The following is a 9,433-nucleotide window of genomic DNA, read 5'->3' on the forward strand; positions in this document are numbered from 1 at the left end:
ACACCAAAACAGCGCATTTGGGGGAAGCTCAATGTGCGACTGGCTCGGAGTGGCTGTAACTCTGCACCACGGCTGAATTTCGGGAACGTCTTTGAATACTGCTTTAGTTGCCCACTAATACCTATATTAAAGAATACATAAAATAGCATGTCATGGGACCTTTAAAAAGTCCCAATTCTCATGCATATGGAATACTTATTCACTAAAGCTTATGGAATTATATTTTTGTGCTTATTTCGAACTTGAACCCATATTTTCAAGGCCGTGCTGGCACCACATCTATGGGGTAAAATGCATGATGATAGACCGGCGAATTTGAACCCCGGTCGCTGGCGTTCGGGTCTTATACTAATCCACTACGCTACAGCCGCTACCTCTCAGCGGTTGAAAACATACGATACATTTCTTACATAGGGTGTATTTAAAGTGAATTCCCTAAATGATCAAATAAGGCAGGATGGACGTTGCTTATGCATTTTTAAATCATCATCATTCCATTTGGATTAATGGCGAACAATTCAGCGGCGCTGCCGCTGCTGAATTTTCTCCGGCGCTGCAATAAAAATCCTTCTAATTTTTTTTTTTTTTTTTTTTACGTAGCTCCTTTTAGAAAATGTACAGCGCGTAACGTCAACTGCGCAGCACGCGGCACATCGTCACGTAACCAACATCAAAGAAGAAAAATACACAGCGAGTGTGGCAGTTGTTGGCAGTAGGCTACCCTACACGGTTGCAAAGTTACATTGATTCTAGCAGTAGCGAGTGAAGCGGAAGATTGAAGAAAGAAGGAAAGAGAGAGACAGACAGAGAGAGAGAGAGAGACAGACAGACGGACAGAGAGAGAAAGTAAGTTGCTAAAAATGTGTCGCTACATGACCACCAGTGTTAAAAACCCTCTGAGCCCAATCATTTTATTGTATCTATAAACCCAGTGATGTTGATAGGTTTTCAATGTAGTGAGTCCCCGGGACCCACAGGTGGCGAGTTGGGTGGGTCCCTGAGAAATTCAATGGGTCCCGACTCCCCAGTTTAAAAAATGTGTTTATTTTTTATTATTATTCTATTTCTTAAATTAAATTAATAGTGTTAAACTCCTTGATGGTGGTATGATATGGTTAGAGCTGGAGTACTCAACCGTTCATGTTTAACACTAGAAACGCCGGGCCATTTTTACTTACTCCTAGCGCCGCAAGAGGGGTCAAATGACCCCTAAGTCATTTTAATGAGAGGCTGTGCATTTGCACATAATGATCACTAGGTGGCGCCAATGAGCTATTACCGCGCGAGCGCCACATTTGTGTGTGTGTGTGTGTGTGTGTCACAAGCCTAGTCCTCACGATTTTGTCATAAATGTACATATATTCAATCAGAAGGATTGCAAAAAAATCCTGTTTGATTTGCTCATTCGACACGAATGAGCACAGCATCGAGCAGTGGAAACGTGGGTTTATTTACTATGAAGTTCGTATTTTTAATTGTTGAAATGAAATCAGCGGTGACGAGCTAGTTGTTTTGGTAGCGGCTAAATTAGCATGTCGCGATACCTTGTACAGGGGATCACGTCTGCGCCGAGTAGATGCGCAGAGGGGTATTTTCGGGAACTTTGAAAAATGAATCCATACTGTTAGATCCGATGTTGTTCTTTATTGCCATATAAAATCCGTTCATCGCGTATTTTAGTTAGGGATTTATGCTAATCGCCTGTAAGCATGTGGTCATTAGCATAAATGCAGGGAAAAAACCTAAGGACATTTTTGAACAAAGTGTCTTACGCAGGGGCGCTGCCTGGCGGGGAAAAGTGGTACTGATTCTAAGGGCCCGGCCCAACGCAGCACGGCCCACGGCCCGCGGATGGCAATTAATAATATAATATTAATATTCTTGGCTTTTTTTTTTTTTTTTTAATGTCTCATTACAAAGAAATGGTAATTGGAAATAAACTTATTAAACTCACAACTGTCGATTTCCATAACGTTTTCGTTAGTTATTTAACATATTGTCATTTGCCCTTCCCCCTGAGCTCTTGCGAAATGGTTCGGCCGCAACGCGCGATGCGTTAGATGCTGGCACTGGCAGCAGGTGTACAGAGCGGCTGAGGTCAGGTCTTAACCACATGATGGTGAGCTGGTGGTGAGTTGGTGACACCTACAGAAATGAAGTCAGGTTGGCAAAAACTGAAGGAAAGACGGGAGAAAGAGGAGAGGGCCAAAAGTGGCAGGCAACTGGTCACTAAATTTTTCGCCAAGAAAGAAGGTATGCTCACTCAATGACCTTGCGTTTTCAAACTCTATCAAATGGTAGGCTAACAAGCAGAATTCTTGGATTAGCCTCCAAGAGAGCATGCTAGTTAGCATAGTTTCCTATTTAAAAACTCCACCTTTATTGTCACAGCGAACAAACGGCAAATGTGGACGAACGTCCGTGATAAACGTCTTTTAATACAAAATATTTTTTTCAAAAGAACCTAACGGGGTGGTGTCTGTTATCTCGGCCGTGGTTGAAAATGAATTGGCATGAAGCTCCGTTGGCGGGCAAAAGATGCTTGCTTCATAACGTCAAGAGAAAATTATTATGCTTGCTTCATTACGTTATAGCTGAACCTAATTGTTATACGTTGTAACATTATAGGCAATATGTTATTATATTATGTGCTCAGAAATGTGTTACATTATCGACTGGGGTTTCCACATTATAGCTATGGCTTAAATATGTGCATTTTCAACTTCAGGAGGAGGACAAGATCCGCCCACGGCCACCACGACTGGATCCCATTTCGGAGAAGGAGGTAAGCAACATTAGTTTGGTAGGATGTTAGTTGCTTTAGGATAAAAGTTTTGAATGAGGGTGCCTTATAGGCTAGATCATATTTCAGTATTGCTAATAACGGTCAGTCGTTAGGTTCGAGAAAACATAGAATGTTTTTCTTTCTTTTACTGTAACTCTTGTTACTTGTAAGGCCAGTGAGTGTGAGTTAACGAAATGCATCCAACTAATTTCCATGTATAGGCTAATTGAAACCTGCATTCTTCTAACCTTTTCCTGCATTAACCTATTTACTATCTTGCATGCATCATCCCTGATGCAGAGCCAGGCCCCTCATCATGCCATGTTCCTCCAAACACCAATGTTGAAGTGCAGAAGGACAGGACAGGGACCAGCAGTGCAGAAGGTGACCATGTCAGAGGACCATGTCACTTTTCATATTTATTCACAGGGTTATACTTTTAAAGCTATTAAGAATGTCGTTAATTTGAATGCATATAACTTGCATATTCATTATTGTAACTCATTGCCTGCATGCATCTAAATGTGCCATGCATTTAACTAAATCCCATCTTAAAACCACATCCCTGATACAGAGCCAGCCCCCACATCAGGCCATGATGTTGCAGCGTCTAGTCCAGAAACCAGTGCCGAAGTGCAGGAGGACAGGACGAGGACCAGCGGTTCAGATGGTGAGGAAATGGCACAGATTACAATGTCACTTTCATATTTATTCACAATAAGATGTTTCCCTTCTTTTAAGGGTGACACTTTTTAAACTATAAATCATGGAGTTAATTTGAATTACACCTAACTTGCATGCATAACTGTAACCTGCATACATTTAACATTACCATGTGTTAGCTTATTAACGTCCATGCATCACTAACCGACATTCCATTTAAATCACTGATACAGAGCCAAGCCCCTCATCAGACCATGATGAGGACAACAGTACCAGCAGTGCAGATGACAGCGCAACACAGAGTAAGGAAGAGCAGGAGGGGGCAGGGTTAATGGACGTTTGCCAGTCTGAAAGCGAGGATCTACTGTCAATTGATCCAGGGTTGTGGCCAGCAAAGCTCATGGACAGTGACAGAACTGGTATTCTCAGGAAATTGGCTACTACAGAGTCAAAGCCATTTCCAAAAGACTCTGAAGGGAAAGCTTTTCCAGAGTACCTGAGGTACACAAAGGCAGCAAATGGCAGGGAAAAGACAAAAAGGGATTGGCTAATTTACAGTGAAAGTGTAAATGCACTGTTCTGCATTCCTTGTGTCCTTTTTGCCTCTGAGGTAAAAAAGCCCTCTCAAAGCGCACTGGGTGGATGTGGATACAAAATGTGTGATGTGAAATGGCGTCGCATGTATAACAAATTACCAAGCCATGAGAACAATAGGGCACACAGAGATTGTTATCTAAAATGGAAAAATCTACAGTGCTCTATTAATGCTGCAAAAGGTGTAGACCACCACATACAGAGCCAGATGCTGTCAGAAATCGAGAAAAGTGTAGCTCTTTTGACACGCCTCTTAGATGCAACGCTGCACTTGGCATCCAGGAATTTGCCTTTTCGGGGCAAAACACAAACATTAGGGGATGTCCACAATGGTAATTACTTGGGGACATTGGAATTGATGTCCCATTATGACCCCCTTTTAAAAGGACCACCTCGACAAAGTCAGGAACAATACCAAAGGGAGCAGACTTGCTCATTATTTGTCTTCGGACTCTCAAAATGAGTTCATTCAGCTTTGTGCAAAAAGGGTCTTGAAATATATTCTGAAAGAAAGGGAGGATGCCATTTACTACAGTATTATTTGTGATGCCACACCTGACATTTCTCATGCAGAGCAAAATGTTCTGCTAGTTAGATATGTCCACTACAATGAGAATGAAAATGAATGGCAGATAACCGAAAGGTTTACCGAATTTAAACAATTTCACAAAAAAACTGGGAGTGAAATAGCTGGAATGATAGAGAATATGCTTAAGGAACTAGGCATAGATATCAGTGATTGCAGGGGACAAGGCTATGACAATGGCGCAAATATGTCTGGGAAAGTTAAAGGTGTACAAGCCCAAATACTCAAGACCAACAATCTGGCCACGTTTTCACCTTGTGCTTCCCATACTTTGAATCTCACTGGGGTACATGCTGCAGGATCAAGCGAAGAAGTGTCAACTTTTTTTGGCTTCATCAACTGTCTTTACAGATTTGTAAGTGCCAGTCCACATAGATGGGCCATATATAAGCAAGCTACTGGCTGCTCTGTCCACAGCTTGTCTGACACTCGCTGGAGTGCGAGAATTGATGCAGTGAAGCCCATTGCCAAACACTTACCAAGTGTCATTGAGGCCCTTGGTAAAATACTTATTACATGCAGCCTAACCCATGATGCCAGGGCAGAAGCTGTAGGTCTGCAAAAGTATTTCATGACATTTGATGCCATTGTGCTCCTCACGATTTGGGTGAAAGTTTTGCATGCAATTGACCGAAGAAATGTGATACTGCAGTCAGGGAAAATTTCTCTGGAGGTGGAGGCAGCCAATATAAAGTCCCTCAAAGTTGAAATGCAGAATCTCAGAAATGAGTGGGATTCCCTCCTCGCTGAGGCAACACTCATTGCCACTGAACTGGGGATACCTCCCCATTTCAAAAAGGTTTTTTGATGAGGCACGCACAGAAGAAAACGTTCAGGGCAATCCGGCAGACACATTCCGAAACACTATCTTCTACTGTGCCATGGATCACATAATTAGTGACTTGGACACAAGATTCCAAAGCACAGCAAATATTGTTGAGGAATTTGCTGCCATCATTAAAGTTGGAAAGTTGAGGGAGAGTGATGTTGCTGCTGTGTGCCGGCCACTAATACACAAATACAACAAGGACCTCACACCTCAGTTTGAGAGTGAAATCAGGCATCTAAATGATGTATTTTCTGCCACTTTCCCATCTGATTGCTCTGGTATTGATCTGCTCAATGCAATTTATAAAATGCAGCTGCATAGCATTTTTGGAGAGGTTTGCACAGCTATAAGGATTTTTTGCACTCTGCCCGTTACAGTTGCAGGTGGGGAAAGGGCATTCAGTAAACTTAAACTGATCAAGAGCTACCTCAGGTCGACCATGGTGCAAGAGAGGTTGAATAGCCTTGCAATACTTTCAATTGAAAGTGAGTTGGCTCGCTCACTCGATTTCAAAGATTTGATTTGTGACTTTGCAACCAAGAAGGCTCGGCGTCTAGACTTTGGAATTTAAGTCTTTACTGCTCTATAAGAACAGTTTACATAAAGATTTCTTCATATTGTTTGAAAATGTGCAGTAGTGTATATTTTTATTTATGTCTACAATGTGGATCCATTGATATTGTATGCAATTGCACTGTAAATTCTGTTCTTTGTTTACATTTTGATTGTTGCTTGGAGCTATTTTTTGCACTTTAGACTTCAGCAATTAAACTTTTTATTCATGAACAGTGTAAATTGAGATTTTTTTTCATATTGTTTGAAGCTGAAGTGTAAATATTTGTGTTGATGTCAAGCAATTGTAATGTTAATTCAGTTCCTATAAGAGTCTATCATTTTAATGTATCTTTTTTTATGTACTATTTATGGATATTTGAAATTTTACTTGCATAATAAATCTTTGTTAAAAGTAAGCAGAAACTGTATTTTTTTGCAGTGCATCATGTCTTCTGAAAAGACTATTGCAGTTATACAAGGTATGAAATTGTGAGTACTCTTATGGTTCCTTGGGGCTCTGGCTGTGAAGCATACACAGGCTTATGCTGCCATGTACTGGTTTAACATTGTAATGTACTCTCAATTACAAAGCAAGGTCACTAACTACATGAATGGGTAACCAATAATCAAACTGACAATTGTAGTACAGTTTCAAGCTGCTTACAGACAATTTTAGCATAACAATCAAATTTCTGTCTTTGTGAATCTGTACACACAGCTTTCTTTTCAACACAGAATTCCATTGGATTTCCATAGGTATTTGTGTTGTGTGGAAAACAGTGTGTTTGGATTTGCTGAAAAGTTGATGTGTTGAAACTAAACTGGGTCAAGTCCAATTTTAGCATCCGAGAAGGACATTGTTGTAAAATTGTGTTTAAGCAGCTATTGGACAATATGTATAAGACTGCTGCCTAAAAGACAGTAGGCTATAAATACTTAGTTTATTACTTGAATTACATGATGTCACTAACTGAATGAAATACGTTTAATAAGTAAGTTCATACCCTTATTTAAAGTCACACAAACCCATACTCCATGAAGGGGCAACGAAAAGTCTAACTGAAGTGCTATTGTGATGCTGGGCCATGTTTACCAAAACAGTCGATAGATGTTGGGGGGGGGCCCAAAATTAGAATCTTTCATAGGGCCCAAAATTCCTGGCAGCGCCCCTGGTCTTACGTAAAAAAACAGTTATGCTTTGGGCATAGCAACCATGTTTAGTGTTTAAGCATTAGGCAAAAATCTGTAAATAAATTGTGCAAATTATATTTGCGTTGTGGCATTTTTTGTTTAAATATTACTATACAAAAATATAAAAATCTGTAAATGAAGACACAAAAGGCAAAGTTACAACACCAATAATCCCATCTACAGTAATACACAGGACTGTTTGAATAGGATTTAAGTACATATTCTCCTCTCAAAGTGCACCAGATTCATGCATTCCAATGTAAAGGGTACAAAAAAATTCGGCCGGGGGACCATGCCCCCGGAACCCCCAAGAGGGCTTCGGGGACCACACCACCGCTGCTGAAAAAATTCTGCGGGAAACACTGTAGACTGCTTGATCTATCGTAAAGGTGAGAAAAATGACGCAAAAAACGCCCCTTTCAAGTGAACGCGCACTGAACCTAAAGCGGAAAACCTGGTTCAACTAATTGAATCTAAAGTGAGCTTCTTGGTACCATTTAACTCTGATTGCGAGTTGCGGCTCTGTCGAGCCAGGTTTTCCTAAGAAAGCCTGGGTATGTTCAGCGAGGTTCATGGTATACCCACCAGGACTTTAGACTGGCTGTCACAACCATCACACCTGACATCGCATCCCTGGTCAAAGGTATGCAAGTCCGAGGTAGCCATTAGTTTATGAATGAATTAACTGTCACAGAGTAAAAAAAACATAAGGAATAACTTGATTACTGTTATTGATGTTTACTGTTCTTGTAATTATTACACATAAACGTGTATAGCTGTGTCAACCTTCACTGACATGATGTGCATGTGAATATCAAAAGACTACCCCTGTTTTGTTGTCTGAATGAGATCTGGGACAGAGCTATATGTATAAGCCAAAGTGCTTAAACACTACTGAAAGTATATTTCCTATGTAAGAAGGTGTGTGTGTCCACTCACCTGTCAGTTGTTAAAGGAAAAGAGATAGTTAAATGTCCTTGCAGTTATAATTTCTGTTCATATTTTTATACACTGTGTGTGTGTGTGTGTGTGTGTGTGTGTGTGTGTGTGTGTGTGTGTGTGTGTGTGTGTGTGTGTGTGTGTGTGTACAGTGTAAAAGCAGGAGAATAAGAACAAAAGCCTACAACTGCTGTTTATTTTTGCAAATAAAAGTTTGTAATTAATCACTATTCTTTTATTGTGTGTATGTGGGTCGGAGTTAGGGTTGGGGGGGCCTTGCTTGTCTTGGACCCTGGCAGGGGGGTCCTCAAGGAAAAAAGGTTGGGAACCACTGCTTTAGGCCATGCTGTAACCGTCAAAATCGTGGTAAAAATCGTCCGTGTTGCCATAATAGGCTGCTGACAGACAATAAGGAAACGCGAGACAGTAGGCTAATGTAGGCCTAACAAAACTGATTTGTACAGTGTTACATGAACGTTGGAGACAGAGGAATAACCAAGGAATATTAGTTTATTGGCTAAAAATAAAAAAACACAGACTGATTGTCCCTCCGTTCTCTCAGCACTTCGGGAGAATGCAGAACCAGCAATCCAAACCATAACGGGTCATTTTGGCCAAGACATTGCAAGCGAGGACGATTCAGCAACAGCCACCACATTCATCGATGCCATCCCAATGTTGACAGCCCTCCGCAGTTTGCATTTTTCATTGGCCTGCGAGATGCTCATAAGAGATTACGTGGAAATCTTCCCAGAGTGGGTCAAACTGGCAAAGGTAGCCTGCGTTATCCCCGTCTCCAGTGTGCCAGCGGAGAGAGGCTTCTCCCTGCAGAACCGCATAAAGACTGCTCAGCGAAGCCGCCTTGGGGAAGGAAGAGTCACAAGGCTTATGCGCATTGCAAGCAGCAGAGACACTCTCGATACATTTGACTTTAATTCAGCAGCGGCACGCTTCACAGCTGCCGAATATCGAAAGAAGTAAAATATCGTTTTTATTTATTTTATGCTGTAGGCCTAGTTCATGTCACGGCCGGCAATTCACTGTTTCTTATCCATTTTAAAATACTCCCGTCTCTTGTTACACTGTAGTTTAATGATTTTAATTTAATTATTTTCATTACAGTCTGCATTTTATAATGTTACGCGCCAGTTTGTTTTACTGTTGGTAGCCTACTTTGTATTGTTTTAGGCTATTATTATTTATGCTTTGCCTTGCACTAGATTATATTTGTTCGTCTGCACTTTTTTTTTAAGTGCAATAAACACGGACATTATATCTGACAGATTTTTTT

At 40.9% G+C, this 9,433-nt stretch overlaps 2 long non-coding RNA genes across 2 annotated transcripts; one reads left to right on the forward strand and one right to left on the reverse strand.

Annotated features, from left to right (window-relative positions):
• Window positions 1-1,685: 1,685 nt before the first annotated feature.
• LOC115532969 (uncharacterized) lies at window positions 1,686-7,520 on the reverse strand. The gene is made up of 3 exons (XR_003974128.1): window positions 7,192-7,520; window positions 5,494-5,496; window positions 1,686-1,767 (listed from the first exon to the last, which is right to left on the reverse strand). It is a non-coding gene; the product is annotated as an uncharacterized LOC115532969 (long non-coding RNA).
• Window positions 2,712-6,501, forward strand: LOC115532970 (uncharacterized). Its single transcript, XR_003974129.1, has 2 exons — window positions 2,712-2,785; window positions 6,452-6,501. It is a non-coding gene; the product is annotated as an uncharacterized LOC115532970 (long non-coding RNA).
• Window positions 7,521-9,433: the final 1,913 nt, after the last annotated feature.

The sequence above is a fragment of the Gadus morhua genome, chromosome 20 (genome assembly GCF_902167405.1).
Source record: "Gadus morhua chromosome 20, gadMor3.0, whole genome shotgun sequence".
NCBI lineage: Eukaryota > Metazoa > Chordata > Actinopteri > Gadiformes > Gadidae > Gadus > Gadus morhua.